At 41.2% G+C, this 22,467-nt stretch overlaps 1 protein-coding gene across 2 annotated transcripts in view; it reads left to right on the plus strand.

Moving 5' to 3' along the window:
• Positions 1–3,969: 3,969 nt before the first annotated feature.
• KCNG2 (potassium voltage-gated channel modifier subfamily G member 2) overlaps positions 3,970–22,467 on the plus strand; it is a 79,062-nt gene continuing 60,564 nt past the window's right edge. Inside the window, exon 1 of one of the 2 annotated variants that reach the window (XM_067537540.1) lies at positions 3,970–4,159. The gene's annotated coding sequence lies outside the window, so the exon portion shown is untranslated. Of the gene's footprint in view, positions 4,160–7,763; positions 7,847–22,467 lie in introns of those variants that run through there. The other variant, XM_067537539.1, reaches the window with a different exon arrangement.

Below are 22,467 nucleotides of genomic sequence, written 5' to 3' on the forward strand. Positions count from 1 at the left end.
ATCTCTTCATCCCATTTACACAGATTTGGTTGTAAACAAAACTTATTAAAATTACTCTAGACAAACATAGGAACAGCAGCAGTAACTAATGGCCCTTTTTTATACACAAATAATTTTTTGCTATTACTTTTTTGTGTTACGGTTCAGTTTTGCCCCCACTGATTTCAGAGGGAGCAGGATTGAGCCCAAAGCCTCAGAACCATATAGCACAAGCCATTAGGCAAGAACAAACAATCACATTGATTAAACATGATTAGATAGACTACAACGCCTATAAGTGTAAAGCACAATGGTCCTGTGGCCTAGGACACAGGGCTAAAGTCAGAAGACCTGTGTTGTAGGCCTGTCTCTACCATAGACTCACTGTATGATCACAGACAAACTAGTTACATCTCTGTGCTTTGGTTTCCCCAGCTGTTTTGGTTTTTTTTTTTTTTTTTTTTTTCAAAGGAATAGTAACATATCCAGCTTTATAAAGTGGGTAAAGCTTTGGGTATACAGCTGTCAAGTGCTAAGTAGTATTATTAGGACAACACTTGTGTGACCCAGACCATATATGCAAATAGAATTCTGCTAGTTATAATTATTCCACACTCTCCAACACAAGAATCACTCAACTTATTAAACAACTTTGCTCAGATATCAATTGATTCAATGGGAGTTTGGGGTACACAAGAAATGCAGCAATGAGGCCTTAACACTAAGGACATGTTCAGAGGTACAGAAATTGAGATGCATCTAAGCAATTGTGTCATAGGTCATTTCCTGGGACAGGCTTCTAATCTTACTTAGTGCAACTTACACCAGTGTAAATCAGGAATATTTCCACTGAAGTAACCAGGGTCATACCAGTATAAAACTGGTGGGAGATCAAAATTGGGCCCCTGGTGCCCATATTATAATTAAATTACTAGTTAGGACTTAACATGAGACAAAATTAGAGAAACAATAAAAGAGACTGGAGAAATACAGGTTGTGTTAAGTGAAACTGAATGGAATAAAGCAACCAAAGGGAAAGACTCACCAGGAAAATGGAAAAAGTTCAATGCTAAATTATGTAAGTCCCAGGTTGTGTGTACTATCTAGCAATAAACAGAGTAGAATACAAAAGCTAAGGTGGATGAAAAGGAAAGAAGTGCAAAAAGTTGTTTAAAATAAATTAGCAGTGTATGCACTGAAGTCAATGTGAGTGTTAAATCCATAGGTGTATGACTCATCAAGAGCAGACACAACAAGGAATTAAGAGGATGATAAGGAAATTAAAAATGGAAAATTAAAATAACGAACAATGTAGGGAAGGTCTATTGGGTGCTCCTATTTATTCTTATTTATCCTATTTATCATAATACAAGAACAAAGAGATATGAAATGAAACTGAAAGACAACCAATTTAAAACTGATATGAAAAACTTTTTATACAACATGTAATGTTACCTGTGGAACTAGCTGGCTTGTGACCTAAGAGCTAAATAATACTGTAAAAAAGGATAAGACATTTATATGAATAATGAGAACATCCATCCACAATTACTTTAGATAGGATAAACAAAATTATAGGGGATAAAAAAATCTCATGCTTAAGGTTGTAAGTTTTTGTACCTTTCTCTAGCAGACAAGATATTGGATTAGACAGACTGGTCTGATCAATATAGCAGTTCCTATGTTCCTCTGTTCTTAAGGATGATTTACTGACTGAAGAGGCGGAGGATGCTTAAAAAAAAAATCTTTATTTCAGTCTTTAAAAGGTAAATATGTGACAAAGGAAATACTGGAACAAATTGGGATTATGAGAGAATAAATGGTAAATAAATTAAAATTATCTAAAGATTGACAAAATTCCAGGACCAGAAAGTAGCCATAGAGGAATTCTGAAGAAACAGGCAAAAGGGATAAGTGAAGTCATAGTAAATGTAATTACAACATATTTGGAAAAATAAGGTACTTACAAACTAAAGAAAATCTAATGTAACATCTACATGCAAGAAGGTATCAACAAAATATCCAGGAAGTTATGAATATGATTTCTTTTTCAAAATCACATATATAGTGTTGTATATTTGCACTGTGCTTTAGAAATATGTGGCCCGATCCTGCAACTGAATCTATGTGGGCATGCCCCTACACCTACAGAGAAGCCCAGCTGATACCAGGAGGGCTTTGCACTTTCATAGGGGTCCGCCCATACATACCTGATTGCATGGAAGGTATTATGACATTGCTTTATATACATTACAGTCTTGTGGGTAAATATATAATGATACCACAAAACTCCACTAACCCCTACTGCATCTCATTTACTGGAGAGACTGGATCAGCTTCTACTGAGCAATTCTTGTCTCACAAGTTTACTGGGCAGATGTTTTATAACAGGTGTAAGGTACACCAAATATTCTGCAATGTATTTGTGGAGCCAAGTCCCCTCAGGTTTTTCATGTTCATACTGGAATGCATCTAGGATGCATTTTATTTGTAATTTTAAAAAATCATTATAAACTTGCAGGATAGATTTATTTATTTACCTATTTATTGTATTTAGATTTTTATAGCACTTAAGCTGCAGTTGTGCATGATTTATAGATGATCTTTAAAAAATATATGTCTCAAAATGCCAAAAGCAGTTCAACTGTAATAGGGACTAATTGTTGGCCAAATGTATATACTTAAAATCCAAACTCTTATATACTGAATATATAAAAGGATTCAAAACTGGAAAACTTATTGAAATGAAATTAACTGTATGAATACAACAAATCTAATCATTGGATAAACACACTGGTTAACATTTGAAAATGTATTACATTAAGGTGATTTACTTATATTCTTTGTGGGATACTTTGTCAAATTCAGCCATTTGAAAGTGTAATTTGACTATGCATTGAGCATATAGGTACAGCTGTCTAGGTCCTACTTATACACCATTATACCATTGCTGTAGGATCAAAATTCATTGCAAATACTAGTAAGCTTTTCCTCACAATACATTCTCTCGATTTTAGAGATGGTAAATCAGACATGAAGAGGTTAAGTGACTTCCCAATGGTAGCACAAGAAGACTGTGATAGAGGCAGAAATTGAATCCAGGTGTTGCAAGTCCTAGGGCAGTAGTTTGGGATGCTGTTTGGCTTCACTAGTATAAATCTGGAGTAGTTCCATTGCTGGGGAGTGACTCTTGATTTACAGGGGTGTAAATGAGAGCACAGTTTGACCCCCATGCCTGTAAGGCTGAGTTACAGTATAACCTGCACCTTGTTTTGAAATGTCACACACCTTTTGTTGACTCCTAATAAAAAACAATGTTTATAAACCGGTCAGCTATGATTCTGGCACAATTTAAAAGCAAAACTCCCATCTAACGTTTAAGGAGCCCCGTCTTGGCTTGGCCTAAGGGTGGGCCGAGTTACCCAGTGGAACAAGGGTTTCAAAGCCGGGCTGAAGGTGCCTCGGGGGCTCAGTTAGTGGCGGGTCCCTCCAATGTCAGATGTCACCTTCCCTAGCAAAACGCAGCGGCTCTGCTTTTAGGCTGGTGTCTTGTGGAAGCGCCGGGGCGGGGACAGCAGCAGCCGCAGCAACTAAGATAGTGTCTTTCCCGGGAACTTTGGAAGGGTGCACGAGCGGGTCGAGGGAGGGAGAGAGAAGGACCGGCGATAGATACAGCCAGCCAGGGGGAGGAAGCTAAGCAGGACCCAGACCCAGACCCAGACCCAGACCCTCCCTCACCCACTCAGCCTTGTGCTCCCGGCTCCGGCCCCTCGCCCTGGGGCGCCCGCTGAGTGACCCCACAGCCAGGGCGGGACCGCATCCAGGTGCTCGGGGGCCGCGCGCCTCCCGGGCGTGGGGGGAGCGGAGCAGGCAGAGGCGGCGCCGAAGGCGGGGGCAGCCCCCGCCCCCAGGGACCCACCCAATCACTCGCTTGCGGACTCCGGGGCTTCTGGCTGCGGGAGGCACCTGCCACCAGCCACGGGACCAGGCTGCAGCACCCGGCGGGGCGGCCCCCTCCTGGCAGCGGCAGCCGGCGTCTTCCGCTGGGACCTTCGGAGCCAGCCAGCAGCCGAGTTGAAGCCCAGCGCTGCGCACTGGGGGAGGGGGGCGCGTCCGTGGTGGGGCAGGCGGCTGAGCTCCCCGCGCGGCGGCTGAGGCATCCAGCCAGCAGCTTCCCCAGGTACCGTCCGGGTGCAAAGTGTGGGCGGGAGAGGTTCCCCCGGGGCCACGCTGAAGTTTGGGTGAGGGGCGTTAGGAGCCGCCCCGTCCTGCAGCCCGTGGTCCCCCGGGCCGCCGCGGGCGAGGGCTGGCGGCGCAGGGCGGGCAGGCTGGCATGCCCCAGCCGCGGCTCTCTCGGTGGTGGGGGGTGATCGCGGAGCTTCCCCTGCTCCACTCGGCCCGGGCGAGAGGACTTGGGGCTGCTGGTGGCTTGGGCCGGGGGCAGGAGCTTTCTCGCTCCTCCTGTCTTGCCGGGCTCGCTAATAGCCCCGCATGGTTGGGAACTGGGGGGGAGGCTCCCTTTCCCCCGATTGATTTCTGAGCGGACAGGAGACAGAAACTTCCACGAAGTGCGTGGGGGGGGGGTTTCCCCTCCCGGTTGTTTTACGGAGCAGGAGCAAAGAGCGGCTATTTGGAGGCCAGATCGCCATTTGATCAAGTCCCTTGGGTTGCCCCTCGAGCTGGGAGCGCCGCGCGTGCGATCTTCTCGATCACACTATGTTACTGCCTTCGGAGCGCGCCTGCCTGGGGCCGGGGCAGGGCGAGAGATCGGGCTCTGCTGGCCAAATCGGCCAGCCAGAGCCCAGCCGCCTCCTGCTGCCCCAGCCTAAGCCGGGGGCGCCAGCAGCAGCAGCCCAAAATCAAGTCAGGTTTTTCTTCTGGGGTTTTGGAAGCAAGGTATCCCCGCTAAGCAGCTCTTCTGCTTCCTCTGCAGGACTGCAAAGGGGGGGGGGGAGCTTCTACGGGCACACGATAATGCCCTGCCACAGAGTCCACTCAAAACCTGTCGAGGGGGTAAAAAATGCTGAGAAGCGAGTGAGTGCTCATTGACAGGTTCCCTGACGGTGGGAGCACTGATCATCTCTCACTGTTTGGCTTCCCTGGGCTCTTTGCTTGCCCACTGCAGTACTTGGTTCTTCTCTTTTTCTGTTATTCATCTGTTTTGTTATTGTTGTTGATGGCTGTTTTCACTGGCATTGTTTGTAATAGCAATGTGGACAGAAGTATATTTAAATTCAAACAAAACGTATTGAAAAAGAGTGGGGTGTCCCTACCAGTAAGAGTGTATCTCTTGTTTGATGGAATCTCATATAAACTAGAAAGCCGTAGCTGTTGTGCACTTAGATGCTTTCCACCTGCAATGAGTGTGGTTTTAAGTTCATTATTTTACACCAAAATGATGTATGTATTATTTGATAAAATAGAAATCAATTGGCCCCAGTGAACACCTTGTTCACTGTACGGTGTATAATATCTTAATTGCAGATCTCCCCTTTCCCTTGGGGATCTCTGGCTTTTAACTCTTTTATGATGCCTGGCATTAAAACCTCATTTGAAGTTTAAGTGGTAAACTGTAAATAACTAGATTTTGGCACTGGAAAGCTTGGTGACAAGAGCTTGCTCTTGAAGAACTGTAAGTGCAAAAGTCAGCTATTTGTTAACTCTTTAAGTGGAACTTGTTTCACTAGCACTCTGTTCTAATTGTAAAAGCTGTTTTTATGATGCTGTAACTGAAATGGAGTTTCTACACCTTGGCATGCAATTACATAGGGATCAAATTCTATAATTTTAACTCAGGCAAAACTCCCATTGAATTCAAGGGAGTTTTACCTCAAGGTATCGCTAAACTTGAATGTTTAATCATGCTTAATAACTTGATAGCTAATATGATTGTACATTCTAGTGAAGACACCACACAAATATTTGTTCCAGGAGACAGATGTAAGTTGCTAGTCATGCTTAAATCTATGTTCGTGGCCTGTCTACTAAAGAATTTACAATTGTGTTAGTTAATATGTGTTAATATATTACTAAAAAGTGAAATGTTGACATATCCTCCTTAAGATCAGCCTCATAAATTGAGAATGAAAGAAGATCCTGGATCACTATTGATTCAGGTGCACACAATTTAACTGTACTGTGTTCAGAACCAGTTCCAAAACTGTTCTCTGAGGAAGAGGTCCCTCGTCCATAAGGCCCCTTTGTGACCTTTGCTAGCCTCCGTTTTCTGAAGAATTGGGCTCACATTTTGGTGCAGTTTATTTGTTTGTTCTGGAGTTGCTGTTGCAAGTGGGACTTTGTTTACATGACATACACCCTCTCTCACCTTGACTCTGCAGAGGAATGTTGGCTGAGTTCATTAAGAAATAGTCACCACCACCTGAATTACATATGGAAAAAAATTCTTTTAGTACATCCTAAAGCATGAAAAAGCAACGAGAGTCCTGTAGCACCTTAAAGATTAACAAATTTCTGTCTTTAAGGTGCTACAGGACTCATTGTTTTTGCTGTATACAGACTAACACGGCTACCCCTCTGGAACTAAAGCATGAAAGTTATTCCAGCAAGAGAGGTATTTTTCCATTCCGTTTATCTAGTCCAGGAAACCTCTATGGTTTTGAAATGGCTTAAAAGTGACCTCCCAAAGGGGGAAAAAAAAGTGTTTCTGCTTTTTTGCTTCTTTATAAAGGCATGTAAGATATTTCTTCTGCTTGTGTTTTGAATTAGAAATTGAAGCAGTGTCTGCCTTGTTTTTCCTGGAAGACTCCAGGGATGACTGCAGAGCTAGTAGAACTATGATAGTAAAGAAAACATGAAAATGAAACTCAGATGGGAAGTGATCTTTGTTTAGATGGTTAAAAACTGATTTTTTTTTTTTTTTTTTTTTTTTTGGGTTTTTTAAAGTTGTAAACTCAAACAAGTAAAACAGCTTGGGAAAAAGCTCTTGTTGGATATTCAACATTCCCACCCCTTCCTGTAAGGTCTGAAAAGGTCCCAATTCACATGTTTGGGTCCTTGAAGAAAGATTTCCAGCAACACCGGAAACATCAGACTTGATATTGCTCATGTAAAGAACCAGTGTGCATGTTTGCGTGCATGCTGCCTTGTACATCATGGGGGGTGGGTGAGGGAAGGGAGGGCAGAAAAAGGGAACAGAAAACAACTCAATTTTTTCCAGGCCACTATTAAAGATGTGCGCACAGATTTTCAGATTGTCTAATCAACATATCAACCATTGTGAATTATCCCCAACTAATGTTCTGATCACTTTAAAAATTATTTCAGTATCCCCACGTATTTTCATGCTGTACATATCTAAGGCATTATTGCCCTTGTTAGGTGATTAAAGTCACTTGGCCTTGAATCTCTTGTCTTGGGCTTAATAATACATCCAGAGTGTGCTGCAATAACTGTCAGTAAATGTCTGTCGAGCCTTGTGGCTTAATTATGAAATGGTTTTAAAATTCTGCACACAAATAAAACTTTTGGCTCGGCTTTTCAGATGTGATACCTCTGTGAATAATCTTTACAAAGGGCCAGATCGTACAACTGGATCCCTGTGGACAAAAAAACCCACCCTGCATCCAGGTGGATTCCATTGTAGTATCTAGCCCTAAATGTATGGCTCCAGCATATTTTTTCTCTTTAGAGTACTGTCCATTTCACAATAGCAGTATGTTTTGAGAGGACTATTATACTTCTTGGGTGCTCTTGTTGCTTGAGAAGGTTTATAATGCTTTTGTCATGCTTCTCAGACTTCCCTGCTTCTGTGTGTTGAGTCCGGCGGGATATTGCAAAGTCAGTACAAACTAAAATTTCATGCAGACAATGACTTGTGTGTATGGCTCTATATATTATACATTGAAACGTAAGTACAATATTTATATTCCAATTGATTTATTTTATAATTATATGGTAAAAATGTGAAAGTAAGCAATTTTTCAGTAACAGTGTGCTGTGACACTTTTGTATTTTTATGTCTGATTTTGTAAGCAAGTAGTTTTTAAGTGAGGTGAAACTTGGAGGTACGCAAGACAAATCGGACTCCTGAAAGGGGTCTGGTAGTCTGGAAAGGTTGACAGCCACTGCTGTAGTGAGAGGGAGTCTTTCTTGAGGTAGCTGTGTGTCAGCTCTATTCTGGGCTGTGCCAGCCCTCACTTTGTCTTGCAAGATAACAGTAGGTTCATCTCAGCCTCCGAGCCTCCTTGAATCATTCCCCTACGATATCTAGCCCCTGACACTGGCTACTCACAGAAATTCCAGATCTTTTGGATGCGCCCTTGTGGCCCAGTTTTACATTAAGCCACTGCTCCTGCAAATCACCCAGCACTTAAAGTAAAACAAGAAAGGATAGTGGTTACCCTAGTAACAAGAGAGCGTGGTGGAAACAAAAATAGTCAAAACACAAAACAAAATTATAAAATGCAAACCTGGGGCTACACTTATCAACAGCTACCTTTCCTATCAAATAAAGTAAATTTTGTCCCCCTCCCCCCCAAAGTCTAGTCTGTTGAAGAGCTGGCTGGTTTCTTAATTACCAGGATCCAAATGTTCATGAAAAAATCTACTCCATCATGGGTTTTCCATAGTGAATAGATTCAGTGTCTTTCCCTGCACACTGCTACCCTGAAAACAGTCCTTTTGGTAGAGTTCTTTTCTACCTTTACGTTGTTTTGACTGGTTTCAATTGTTTGTTTGTCATTGTCTGATGGTTTTCCATTGACTGCTCTGGGATGTGGCAAGGGTAGACAACAGAATCTTGCATTACCTTGCCAGCTGACTAGGGAGGGGTCACAACTCCCTCTTGCTTGAATGGGTCATCATCAAGACACATGAACTCTTGGTCATCAATGACTACTATAAGTTCATAAAACATACTTTCAATATAAATACATTATTCCTTAAATGTTACTCATACCTACGTCTCACAGCGGGTATGAGGCGTGCGTGACAAGTTACGAGCTTTCTGTGAATACCTTATATGTTGTTCTTTATGGATAGTTTATTCTGTAAAGACATGTGTTTGGTATAATGAGTTTGTCAGATCTGAAGGGGGAATTGTTTGCAAAGAACAACAGGGGTCCCTTTGCCCAGAGCTCATTGTGCCACATTGCCCCCCAGAGAATCCATCCCATGTTTTATATTTAATCCAGTGCAGGCTGGGAGAGGGCTGTGGGTGTTATGTGAATACTTTTACAACATGGACATGACCAGTAAAGATTGTACTTACATGCTTCACTGTGGTGTATCAATGGTTGGTTTAAGGAGCTCCCTATAATCTGGGAGACAATCTAGTTTGGGTTGTTCTCCATGTTGCTTCACTGGGCATAGTGGCCCATAATTACATACAGAGGTGAAAGTTAGGAGTGCACATTATAGGCACACAGTAAGCATGAACAGATGGCACTGGGGAAGGTAAACACCGGGCCTGGTCCCATGAGAGTTTTGCCTGCATAAGAACTGTGGGATTGGGTTTGGTACATTTACTTCCAAAATTAGTATAAGTGGAAGGAGGCAAAAACTATTAGATACAATTCATCCCTAAAGGACTTTAAATTTATATGCTGTTTGCTGGAGGAATGGGGAGAAATGAGAAGTAATGGAGTATGGATAACCTTTTCAAAAATGCCTATGTCCCATTTTCAAAAGCAACTTAGGCATTTAGGACCATATTTTAAATGAATTTAAATTACTTTCAGAAATCTGCTCCATAGGAGCCTGGGTCTCACCAAAAATCATTGTGACTTAGATGCCTAAGTCCCATAAGGCATACCTACACTGCAATTGGAAGTGTGATTGCAGGTTGGGTAGGCATACCCACACTAGCTTTACTCTAGCTAGCACAGCTAAAAATAGCAATGAAATTGTGGGAGAATACAAGCTTCAGCATGGGCGGTGCAAGCCTGCCCTGAACTTTGGGTATGTATGTACTCTCATTCCTAGCCTGTGCTCAACACCCTGCCACTGCAGTTTTACTGATACTTTTAGCTGTGCTAATTAGATTAAAGCTAGTGTGGATATTCGTACCTGATTGCAGTGGCAGTATACCCTCAGGCACTTTTGAAAAGTTTACCTTATGTATATAAGTTACATAGACCCAAGATGATGTGTTTGGAATTTCTAGTGGCAGCACTGCAAGTGAGTGAAGCCACATGAGCTTTGGCTTGGTGTCTCTCAAAATAGCTCCAAAATGCATTGCACTGCATTGAGCCTCTAATTTGCTTAGTTAAGGGATCAGTTTTGAGTTATGTAGATTGCACATTTCCCTGTTGAGATTTTTTTTTAAATGTAATAATCTGATGAAGATATTGAATCAATGGACTAAAATGTTTAGTTGGTACCAGTCTGACCTTTTTGGGTATCTGTTAATTAACTTGTCAGCTCATCAAAGTTACTTCATGCTTTTCGACTTGTGAGTTGTGGTTTGTATTCCTGTTTGGTAGCGACTCTGAATTGGCATTCCATTTCAACAGGCAAGTTAACTGCATAGAAGGCTAGATTCTGCCACCTTTAGGTTACATCTACACTTGGAGTTAGGGGTGTGACTTCCAGCTCACTAGGCATATTTTTGCAAGCTCTTACTGAGCTAGCATGGTAAAAATAGTAGTGTAGCTGCAATAATATGGGCAGTGGTGAGTGGTTGGCATGGGATAGCTTCCCTGAGTACATACCCACAGAGTCCAGGCAATTTGTACTGAGCATGGCTAGCGTGTGCCACCATTCACTGCTGCCCCTACTATTGTGGCTACGCTGTTGTTTTTATTATGCTAGCTCAATGAGAGCTAATGTGAGCTGGGAATAACAGCCCTTGCTCCAAGTGAAGATGTATAACCTAAGTCACGTTATGCAGGACCTTACTCTGTGAAGAACCCCATTAATTTCAGTGGTTCTCCTGTTGGAGTAAGGTCTTACTCAGTGTGGTGAAGGTGAAAGAATCCAGCACAGAGATAGAGAAACTTTTGAGGGAATTAAAATTTTGCCATAGTGGTCACTGATTTAAGGCAAATGGTTTGGACTAGTCAGATGATGTGTTTTCCCGTGTAAGTGGCATTCTTCCCAGTCCCAGCAGACTATAGGCTGCTGTCTTTACTCAGGGTGGGATAGTACTGTAGTGCTGTTGCTTTCAGTGGGACTAGTGGAGTAAAGTGCAACCCATCCTGGGGAAGGGTGGCACACTCTGACCCTATATTCATACCACTGGGATTCTGTCCATAGCAAAATTAAAATCCCGATGTCTTAAAAAATAATGTACCACAGGTTGAGTGATCTACAATGACACATTTTTGGTGCTTCCAGTAACTTTAAGTGCATACATAATTTCACAGATACAATTCCTTTACTGTTACTACTCCTGTTAATTATTGTAAAGCTATATTTCAGCAGTCATACTCTGAAAAAAAGAATGTGGGGAGTTTATGGAGTGAAATTCTTCTCAACTTCTCAATATGGGTTGAAATCTCTTACTGTTCCAACACATTTTCTCATCTAATAAAATATATTTATGATACAGTCTAAAGCTTTAAAACTAAAGCTAGTCAGAACTATCTGCAACATTTGTGGTATGCTAATTTTCATAATGAAGGACAATTAAAGGGACATAGACAAGTAGTTAAGGCCTAAAATTTGATCCTCCTTGATTTTGTTGTAGATTGAAAATATCCGCAGGAGTCTAAATAGCTATCGTGTTTTAAAAAACCAAAAATAAAATAAGTCTATGGAAATCATTATGCCACTGCTGGGAATTAAAAAAAACAAACAAACAAACAAAAAAACCACATCACAAAAAATCCCCACTGTTTGTCAGACTCACACACACACTCTGATGCTTCTCCCTGCCCTGCTATGCTGGCTCGTCAACAGTTAACCATCAAACATTGTTTTCAAAGCCGAGGTGGCAGCATTGATAAAGCTTGTGCAAAAAGAGGGATATAAACAAGTCATGTGAATTTTAAAATCCATAAGAAAGGCAGGAAATCAATCAATATTGGCTAAACGGCAAAGGACATGAACAGTACTGAAGGAAAATGTTATTCTCCGGCCTCTAAGAAAGTATTAAAACCAACAGAGAGTAAACAAAAATAAAATGATGAAAAAGTAGTTGACAGTGTCCTTTCAAAGGATGAAACTCTACAAACACTGTAGTTTATTTACCATATCAGAGACCTCCTATTTCAAACCTTTGTACTCTGTTAAGAAATATAAAACTGATCAGAAGGAGATGAAACCCACAAAAAGTACTCTCTAAAGGTTAATGCTTTACATTACACATTACCTTTTTTTGACATTTTAATTTGGATCGTTTCCGTCATCCCCTCTATTAACAGTAACATTAGCAGAATAAACGTCAGTTAGGAAGGGAATAATTGGTAAACTCGGGCATTGTTTGAGCTATCCTCAATGTCTGTGAATGTACTGCTCCCATTGATGTGAATGGAAATTTCAAGTGCACAACTGTGGACCTCTGCATTTGAAGTGGTTTCCAAAGCCAGTCTTGAATATAATTGCTTACATTCCTCCCCAGAAGTAAACTTTTGCATGAGGAGCTTATCTGAAAGAAATAAAGTGATGGCTTTAGTCAGCACAACCAGAATTTGAGCACAGTCCCCCAGGAGCCACTGAGTGGAACAGAAGAATGTATTTGTTTTCTGAGAACTGCCATTCTGAATCTGTATAACTTTTACCATCTTATGACTGTTCAAACATCTCTAGTCAGGCACATTATTTGGATGACCTGAAAGCAAGTTTTCTCAGGTGCATTTAAAAGAGCCTTCGTTTGTGATGGCTGTCAGCATCTGACCTATATTGATCTAGATGGCTGAATTAGATGACCTCTGGAAATTTAAAACATTTACATAAGGCATGGGGGAATAGTAATATCACAGTGTTAGGGTAATCAGGCCTCCAAGGATTCTGCAAAACTCTGATGATTTTTGTAACTATCTTTGTACCTCTGAAAATCTTCGCCAAAAACATTTTCAAGTCTGACTAATTTCTGGGCATCTAGGGTTTGTTTTACTGAGTCATTAATAAAATCAGAAACATTGCATTTAACATCAACAGCGATAACAGGAAGATGCTGAAATATACACTAAAATGTATACCAGTTGGTCAGATTCACAACGAAAAAACTACATCTTTACCAAGTTGAGGTCATGTCATTGACAAGAGTGGCATAAAGAGATCTCAGTCAGTGGGGTCAAGATTGAATTTTTCCTACTTTTGTTGATTTGTGTCACATAAATGTGCTCTTTTGTATGCTCTCTCTCTCTCTCTCTCTCTCTTTAAAGAGAGCCATTTCATTTTGGAAGTGAGGTGGAAATAACTGCTAGGGACATTTTACAGGTTTCCAATGTTTATGTTGCAAAGTCAAATGCGTGAGTTTAAGGAATATCAGATTTGCTGTAGCTTCTAAGGCTAATGAAGTACAAGAGTTTGAGGTATTCTTTTTTGAATGGATTATGATGATGGGCAGGAGAAACTATTTTGATTTCCTTCTAAAAGTCACTGCAACATATCATATTACCGGGAAAGCCAAGCGGGCAATACCTTCATGGAGAATGAACAAAACAAAAACAATCCCGGTCTCTGAAGATGACAACTAAGGCTTTTTTAGTGTTAGAGCTTTAAGAATATTATTCTGTTTCTGCTTTATTTTGACCTGAAGTTTTTACTTAGAGGCTAAGAATGATTTCTCTCTCTCTCTCTTCCCCTCTCCCTTCCCCCAATGTTATTGGGTTGGGTGGGGGGAAAGCAGATGTTTCCCAGGACGTGGAACACATCCTCGGAGGTTACTTAGAAGACCTTTTTATTTTTCATTTTGACATTTGAAATGCTTCCTTGTGGAGTTCACTCTGGAGCTATGTCTACATTACCACTTCTGTCACTCAGGGATGTGAATAAGCCATCCCTATGAGCGACATAAGTTATACTGACCTAAGCACCGCAGTGGACAGTGTTACCAGATTTGCCCTTCTCCTTGGGGTATGTTTATTTATTAGGGTTACCTTCCTGGAAGGGGGGGTGTGATTCTAGGGGTGTGATTCTACTAATGTACTGCTTGTGTTACTTGTGTGTTCATAGGGTTACAAGCCCCCTCCCAATGGAGGTATCCTGCAGGACCTAAGGTTTTCAGGGCTGGGTTCCTCCAGCACAACCCCCCACAGATACGCACACACACACATACACAGTTCAGCTCAACATAGTGCGTCTGAGCAGACCGGGCTATCAGCACTCTCAGCTGACCCCTTATATGTCCCTGAACTCAGCAGGCTGGGTGACACCACACTCTCAGTGGCTACCCTTATATGTCCCTGTGCAACACACCAGAATAGAGCAGGCTGGGTCCAAACAGCACCTTTTTGGCTACTCCCCTTAATTGCCCCTTGGAATCAATCAGGCTGGGTCAAACAGCACTTGAGCTGCACCCTCATTTGCCCCTGGACCCCATAGGCTAGGCAGAGTAGCACTTCCTGGCTGTCCCCTTCATATGCCCCTTTACACCACAATTGTTCTAGCAATAACCCACTTGATGAGCAAACCCCATAGGATTTTTGGGTACTCCAGGGATCTTTGGCTTAGGTAAGAGAAGCGTTGCTACAGAGCAAGATAGGGACCAAGGACACAAAGGAAGAACATAAAGTTTGGAGAGAGAGAGAGAGAAAGTGGCAACCAGCTTGATTATAACAGTTATTTTATTGCTAGATATATAAAACTTATGATACTAATAGTAATTCCATACCAGGAGAGAAAAACAATCAAACACTTACAATACTACACAATTACAATTGGGATATTGGAGAAAGCTATCCTAGGTTTAATTACAAAAGTAGAAAGTTATACCTGGACTGAGAGAGAGAGAGAGAGAGAGAGAGAGACAAGTTGTGTTGGGGGAAGAAGGCGGGGAGGTTGATCTCACCACTCCATGCAGTTCAGAGGTTCCCAGGAACAGGCTTGTCAGTTCAGGGTCTGGAGTGCTTTTAGTCTGGCAGAGCCCCCAACACGATCAGTCAGGAAAGAAGACAGGTTACAGTGGAACTGATGCAGAGTTTTGATCCAAGCATCAGAACAGAGGTTTGAGCTTTGATAGGGGATTTGTAGATGCCAGGTTTGTTTATGGATAAACAATGTCTGGACAAAAGGAGCTGATCATTCCTGGAAGGGCGTCCTTTCTTGAGAGAGAGCTCACAATGCAACCAGGTTTCAGTGTTTTGCATACCAATAACTAGAATGGTCTGATAACTGCGGAGCTGGATGTGTACAAGTGTTAGTTCATTTACATCAAGAGCAGAGATTTCCCAACATGCAGTGCTTCCCTGCTTCAGCAATCCCAGAGTTCAGTGCGTTCCTTGCTGTACCAATCCCAGAATTCCGTGCGTGTTCCATCTTCCATGTAGATGAAGCTTCTGTTCTCCATTCATGTGCTAACTGAGATGCTTATGAGGCATGGGGAGTTGTCTCACCCTTGATGGGAGGGTTTCAGTTGTGTCTCCTGCCTTTTCATATTGAGAATGTCTTTGATTTCTGGTTCAAGCAGCCTGCCAGGTGGTGGGGGGGATTCAGGTGAGCAATTGGGGTTTTGCGCCCTGGTTCCCCAAGAACACAGAGCTGCTAGGTAACAATTGTGCTATGTCAGTGGGAGAGCCGCCACTCGTTGAGGGTGGATTAATTAAGTCGATGGGAGAGCTGTCCTGTATCACCTTAGAATCATAGAAGATTAGGGTTGGAAAGGACCTCCAGAAGTCATCTAGTCCAACCCCCTGCTCAAAGCAGGACCCAACCCCAACTAAATTGTCCCAGCCATGGCTTTGTCACCCTAGGTAACCCATTCCAGTGCTTCACCACCCTCCTAGTGAAAACGTTTTTCTAATGTCCAACCTAGACCTCCACCACTGCAAATTGAGACCATTGCTCCTTATTCTGTCATCTGACACCACTGAAAACAGCCTCACTCCATCCTCCCTGGAACCCCCCCTCACGTAGTTGAAGGCCACTATCATATCCCCCCTCACTCTTCTCTTCTGCAGACTAAACAAGCCTAGTTCCCTCAGCCTCCCCTCATAAGTCATGTGCTCCAGCCCCCTAATAATTTTCGTTGCCCTCCACTGGACTCTCTCCTATTTGTCCATATCCTTTCTATAGCGGGGGTCCCAAAACTGGACACACTACTTCAAATGAGACTTCACCAATGCTGAATAGAGGGGAATAATCACTTCCCTCAATCTGTGGGCAGTGCTCCCACTAATGCAGCCGAATATGCCACTTGCCTTCTTGGCAACAAGGGCACACTGTTGACTCATATCCAGCTACACTAGAGAGCTTACTGTGGGGCAGCTGCCTCGATGCAGTGGTGCTGCTGTAAGCTTTTTAATGTAGCTATTGCCTCAAAAGCAGCCAGTGCTGCTAGTTAATAGTGTATTATATCAGGATTGATATTATCTTTCCTTCTTTATTTCATGCTTTTCTTTTTTGCTTTTTTCCCCCTCTATTTGTGAAAATGTGACTAATTAACCCCTCCTTAGGATGTGAAAGGGCCTGCTATTTCTGCATGTAGTGATTATATTTTTTTGTTACTGTTGCTGTGCCTGGGACCAGCTATTGGGCCGAGCAGGAGATTTTGTTACCCACCTAACTTTTGTATTGGTTTATCTGGTAGTGCACTGACTTGGTTCTAATCTTGCCCTAGAACTCAGAGTGTATATTGTCTTTATCAGTGTGATGTGATCAAGTTCAGATTTTCAGGGGAAACTCAAAAAGCCCATTTATTTATATGTTGAACATGTATGCTTACTTTGGGTGATAGCATTTATACTCATGTCCATCAATATCCTACTGTACATATTTAATTTAAAGCCTGATCCTGTGATCTTTATTCACATGGGCAGTTCCCGTGCAATCAATGGGAACACCAGTTTAGTTCAGGATGAGACCCTTAGGTGTCAACCCCTGAACTAAGTTTTATCTGTGCTGTCCCAGTGGCAGCTTACTCTGTGCTGCATCATGATTCTTATATTCATGTTTGGCCATTCCTCCTAACTTTATTATACTGAAAACAAATCAAGCTGAATTTTGCTCAGTGAGTACCTTCAATGAGGGTCTCATTTTTCCTTAGTTATCTTATTATCCTAACTTACCTTTCCTGCCCTGAGTGCTTGATCCTATAATGGTGCAGGGTCAGAACCTCAGTGCTTGCAACACTGCAGTTATTTTTTAATTTACAGGTGGCTGTAAAGTTATGTTACTACAGTATCACCATAGGAACCTCTTCCCTCTGCGACCTACATGATTTCACTGGGATGCTAAAAGTTTAACACGTGCCTCATCTTTGCAGCTTCCCACCACATATAGCAGAGTTCTTTTTCCCATTCTGCTGGTCGCTATTCTTAGACACTTGCTAAAGAGAACCAACATTTCTGATCAAATTTCCCCTGTTTCAAGCACTCCACTAGCTTTCTGGAACACATAAATGATTTTAAGGCTGTGTTAGGTATGCAAAAGGCATGAACAGGCTTGATCATATCAGTAAGTTTTCCTCAGATCCCAGTGCCCAGGTTCTATTTCTTGTTCCACTTTGGAGAGGGTTGGTTCTCTATATTTAGTATTCTGTACCTAGGAGAGTTTTCTCACAATGTTTTCTGGAATTTTCTTCTCTCTCTATTATCAAATTCATTTATTTAGGCTTGCCTTTGAACTGTATATTTTTTTAATGTTGTTTGAAGTCATGTAAAGAACTCTAAGGTGTTTCAGGAAAGCTTATCGGAGCCTATATGTGGCTAAGTCTGTGAAACTCTTTGAAAATATGTATGGCTCATGTGAATTAATCAGGGTTATATCCAAAGGGGAAAAATAAAAAAGAACATAATTTAACCACTATTTTTCTGACAAGTTGAAGTATTCTCAGAGCAGACATAAGCCTGTCCTTTTTTCATAATGAGTTTGAAACAACAAGTGAGGACCTCTGGAGCTCAGAAAAGCACAAAACACACAGCTTTTGCTTACTCTGTATAGAGTGGAAGTAGCATGCCCTGTGTTGTTTTGATAATCTTCACTTTAATTCAGGATTGTAAATCATCCCTTGCACGTGTATGCTCTTTAATGTAAATATCCGCAAAATGTTTCACAGAATATTAAGTTTAATATTTCCCTAAATTCCTTATTCTAAGATTTGTAAGTTCAAATGCCCTCAGTGTTTCTCCAAGGTTTCACACTGAAGGCTTTCATGATTACAGAAGGACTTGAATTGATTCTGGGGGCTTTTGATTATATCTCTGCAGTGAAAACAAATCATGCCTGGACCGTAATGTAAATTCTACTCAGTTACACTGGAGTAAATCAATGGAGCTATTCCAGATTCACACCAGTGGAAGTGAGGGCAGAACTTGACTCTAGGTATTTATGTGGGGTTTTTTAGCCGTTGCACTTTTATTAGAACCTTAGAGTTAGGAATACTAGAATTACGAACTGATGGGTCAACCACACACCTCATTTGTAACCAGAAGTATGCAATCAGGCAGCAGCAGAGAAATTTAAAAGGAAAATACAGCACAATGCTGTGTTAAACATAAACTACTAAAAAAAATGGGGGGAGGAAAGCAACATTTTTCTTCTGCATAATAAAGTTGAAAAGCTGTATTAAGTCAGTGTTCAGCTGTAAACTTTTCAAAGAACAATCATAATTTTTTTTCAGAGTCACGAACATTTGAGTTATGAACAACCTCCATTCCCGAGGTAACTCTGAGGTTCTACTGTATATTTTCGAGTAAAGCTCTCACAGAGGCCAGGGTCCTGTCATGTTACATTATGCTTATACCAATATAGAAAAATCACACTTAGGATAATTTTTTAATTTTAAAAGCAAAAGTTGTAAAGACAGGCCACATTGAGGATCTGATCCTGCAAACTCTTATTGTCGTGACTAGTGCTTACTTGCACAAGCAGTCCTACTGAAGTAAATGGGAGTACTTACAGGAATATGGATCTCTAATGTGCATAATGGTTTTCAGGACTGGGCTGTCATAGAGCCTTTACCCAGTCTTGCACACAGTAATTACTAGTTCAGAGTTCTTATGCTTTAGCATGTAAATAAGTATGCTGAATCATTTTTAATAATCTTTGTAGTTCTCTATAGGCTTTGATAGCTCCATTGTAGACAGCAGTTGTTTAAATTCCCAAAATGCATATGTGCATACAGTGCTTCTTTAAAATTTGCTGTTTCTTGTTTGGTATCAAATATGGCCAATTGTGCACGTCCAGATGCTACATATTTTAAATGTTCATTTTTAAGGCTGCCAGGGACCAATTCTATTACCCAATAAATGAGAGATGCTCTGACCACCTTATATAGGAGAGGCTTCATCTGTACATCTAAGCCCCAAATTTCTCCCTACAGTATTTTTTTTATGTAGTTGTGAATTCAGTGAGCTGTAAGGATGCTGCAGTGCATGCTATATTCAGCTGGGACCAGTCATCTATTCAGTCATCTAGTGTCTATGTGCAGACCTGAAGAACAGTAGCCAGATGGGGAATTGCAGTATCACTGTTGCATCCTGATGCTTGCTCCTTTGAAATCTCCAGAGCCAATACTTTTCTTGGCCTTCTGCATAGTGAGGCAGGGAGGAGCTTTTCCAAGCAAGATCTAGAACGTAAAAGGTGTTGTTCACACATTATACCTTATGTCCCCTTATCCATCCATGGCATCCTTTTGCTCTGAGTGTCCTGGCAAAAGTAGTTGTGCATGATGCAGAATTTCTGGCACAAACAGTCTGTGTGAGTAGCTACTCAGGGACAGTGTGGGTACTCTTGGGTTGGCCAATAACCTAGTGCAAATTTACACTACTCTATTTGTGTCCCATTTGGAAGGGAGAGAGGGGGCTAATTTCTGGCCATAGTTTTCAGTAGTTTTATGCCATGGAATGCACCCCATTACTCTCCAACAGTAGACAATCATATCTGTGCATTCACAGACTGCCTCTGGGCTACCCTGGAGCTCTTTCCACCAATTACGACACTTCTTTAAGCAAAAATTCCAGTGTGTCCCAAACCTCTATGGCAATGTGGGCTGGTAAACTCCATCCATTTGTTCTTTTTTTTTTTTTTTTTTTCTTTACCTGAGGGCAGAGCTTTTTCACACTTGTTCCCTCAATATTGATAATTGCACTTAAACCAGATACTGTTTATTCTAGAAAGAGAGAGTAGAAACATGAAATAAAATAAAACATAAACACTATTCCAGTTCGTGCTATGGCTGGCTGTGCAGGTTAATACTCTTTTAACTCACACATCACATCCTTCCCAAAGAAACACAGAAGCTGAAAATCCATAGTATGGTAGTTTTGATGTACCAGTAGCTCAGCCAACATGGAGTTAAACTTTGTTTTTGGATGATTCAGTACAGCTTGTTACCATGTCTTTGGGAATCTCTGAATGCATTTGGCATTGTATGTTTTAGTCTTTACTGTTTAACTTCATCACCAAATCTACAGTAAACCAATAGCAACCTACATAATAGGGTTTTGATGGCTTTCTTTTTCAATAACCTAGTTATTGCCTGTATACCTTCTTCGCTCAACCAATATCAATATAAGACAAACCTATTTATGGAGGCACAGTACAGATCCCCCGGGTATGCTCAAAAAGAATCTAAAATTCTTGGCAGTGAGCAACATTTAGTTATTTTTCTGTTTCCTGAATGTGAGACTCCACTGCAGTGTGTCAGATCATACCGCTCGTTGCATTCACAGAAATGGACCATTGTTAAAAAATTTTTAATTGTACCTTGGATTGAAACTAGTCTGCAATTTTAAAGTTATTCTATGCATCACTGGAGGCTTCAGTGCAAAACAGTGAAGCAAGGAAAACAGCTGCACTTTCATTAAATCAGATAAAAATGTATAAGAGAAATTTAACCTTCAAGTTTCAGGGTGTAAACCATGCACTAACTGTTTGAGATTAGGAAGAAACTTCCCCTAAGGGCAGAATATGCCATTATTGTCCATTATGAGCTTTCCTGAACCTTACTCTGAAGCATCTGATACTAAACAGTGAGGTTTCTTCTTCTTCCACTTATGAGTGTTACTAGGAAGGCCTGGCTCTGAGCCACTCATTTCTGGAATTTCAGATGGCCATCGGGGGTATTTGGTTAGCATATAAACATGACGGTCCATCTTCACTTAAAATAAATAGTTAATATAAAATCGCATACACAAATATTCTAATTTGAAAGGGAACCAAATGGTAGTAGACAAAACATCTTTGTCATTATGCAAGTTAGTGGGGATCGTTTGCAGTCCTAATGATCATGAATAGAAAGAGGGATACATTTCTACATTCATTACAGAGCTAGTAGATGCCTGCAAAAATGGCTTCACAGTCATCAACAGCTTACGCTTCCTAGACTTAGCCCAGTGCCAGCATCAGATTGACACAGAGGGGTCTCCTGAAAATAGAAATGTAAAGGGAGGGAGAAATGTAATCAGAATTGTAGGAGGACTTTGAAACAGGAACTACAGTCTGCTGCCCAAAACCTCCAGAGCTATGGTATAATGATTACAGAATATTTATTTTGAAATCCCATCTTAATCAGCAAGTTGATCAGAGATTCCCAAAAACCTGTTTCTCTAAGAATGTCAGAGAGTGATTTCAATGTAATCTCATTCTTTCATTAATTGTATAGACCTTTCTACAACATTTCTATTATTCTGTGGTTGTATATTGATCATATTTACTTGGGGACTACTTTTAGATATATAAATACACCGATCCCTGGATGCCTAGGCAGATGTACACAGTTGTTAAAACAATACAGATTTTGGGGTTATGCATATCTCATATTCACCCATCTCAGACAATATTCTAAGGGTGACACTTGCCCTGGAACAGAGGCTAGAACTAGGTCTGAGCATTCACATAATTTCTAAAACAGGGATTGTGCTAGCTCTTTGCACAGGGAAGCCTTCCACCCTAGAAAAACAGATGAACCATACACCTACCATTAATTTTAAAGCTAAATTTCCATAGGCTTGAATGTTATTAATTTAGATATTTATATCACCATCTGTCTCCATGCAGCTGAGCAATTAATTTTGTAGAATTTATCATATTGACTTTCCAGTTTAAATGACTGTGCCAAATAACTCACTGCCATAGGGGCTTAGATAGTAGGGTGATGGGCACTGATATAAAACCCTAAGATAAACACCATTTCACAATCAAAGTGCCCAGCCTGTGAAATACATGATAAAGCTTTTAAATGCTCCTTGACCAAGCTTCCTAAATGCAGGATGTCATGAAATGCTGAAAGGGGCTTGTTCTAGAGGTGCAGATGGGAGCAAGCCAGTTCTAGTTCAGTGCAGATGAGTGCTAACAGAGCAGTGAGTGCACCCTTTATTGGAAGTGTATCTCCAGTCTTTGCCAATGTAGGGTCTGATTCTCTATTGTCTTACATATTGGACAGTCACTTACACCTGTGCAAAGTAAGTGTGAAATAAACCCAAT

The sequence above is a fragment of the Emydura macquarii genome, unplaced genomic scaffold (genome assembly GCF_026122565.2).
Source record: "Emydura macquarii macquarii isolate MOO-44397 ecotype Brisbane River unplaced genomic scaffold, CSIRO-AGI_Emac_v2 contig_431, whole genome shotgun sequence".
Lineage (NCBI taxonomy): Eukaryota > Metazoa > Chordata > Testudines > Chelidae > Emydura > Emydura macquarii.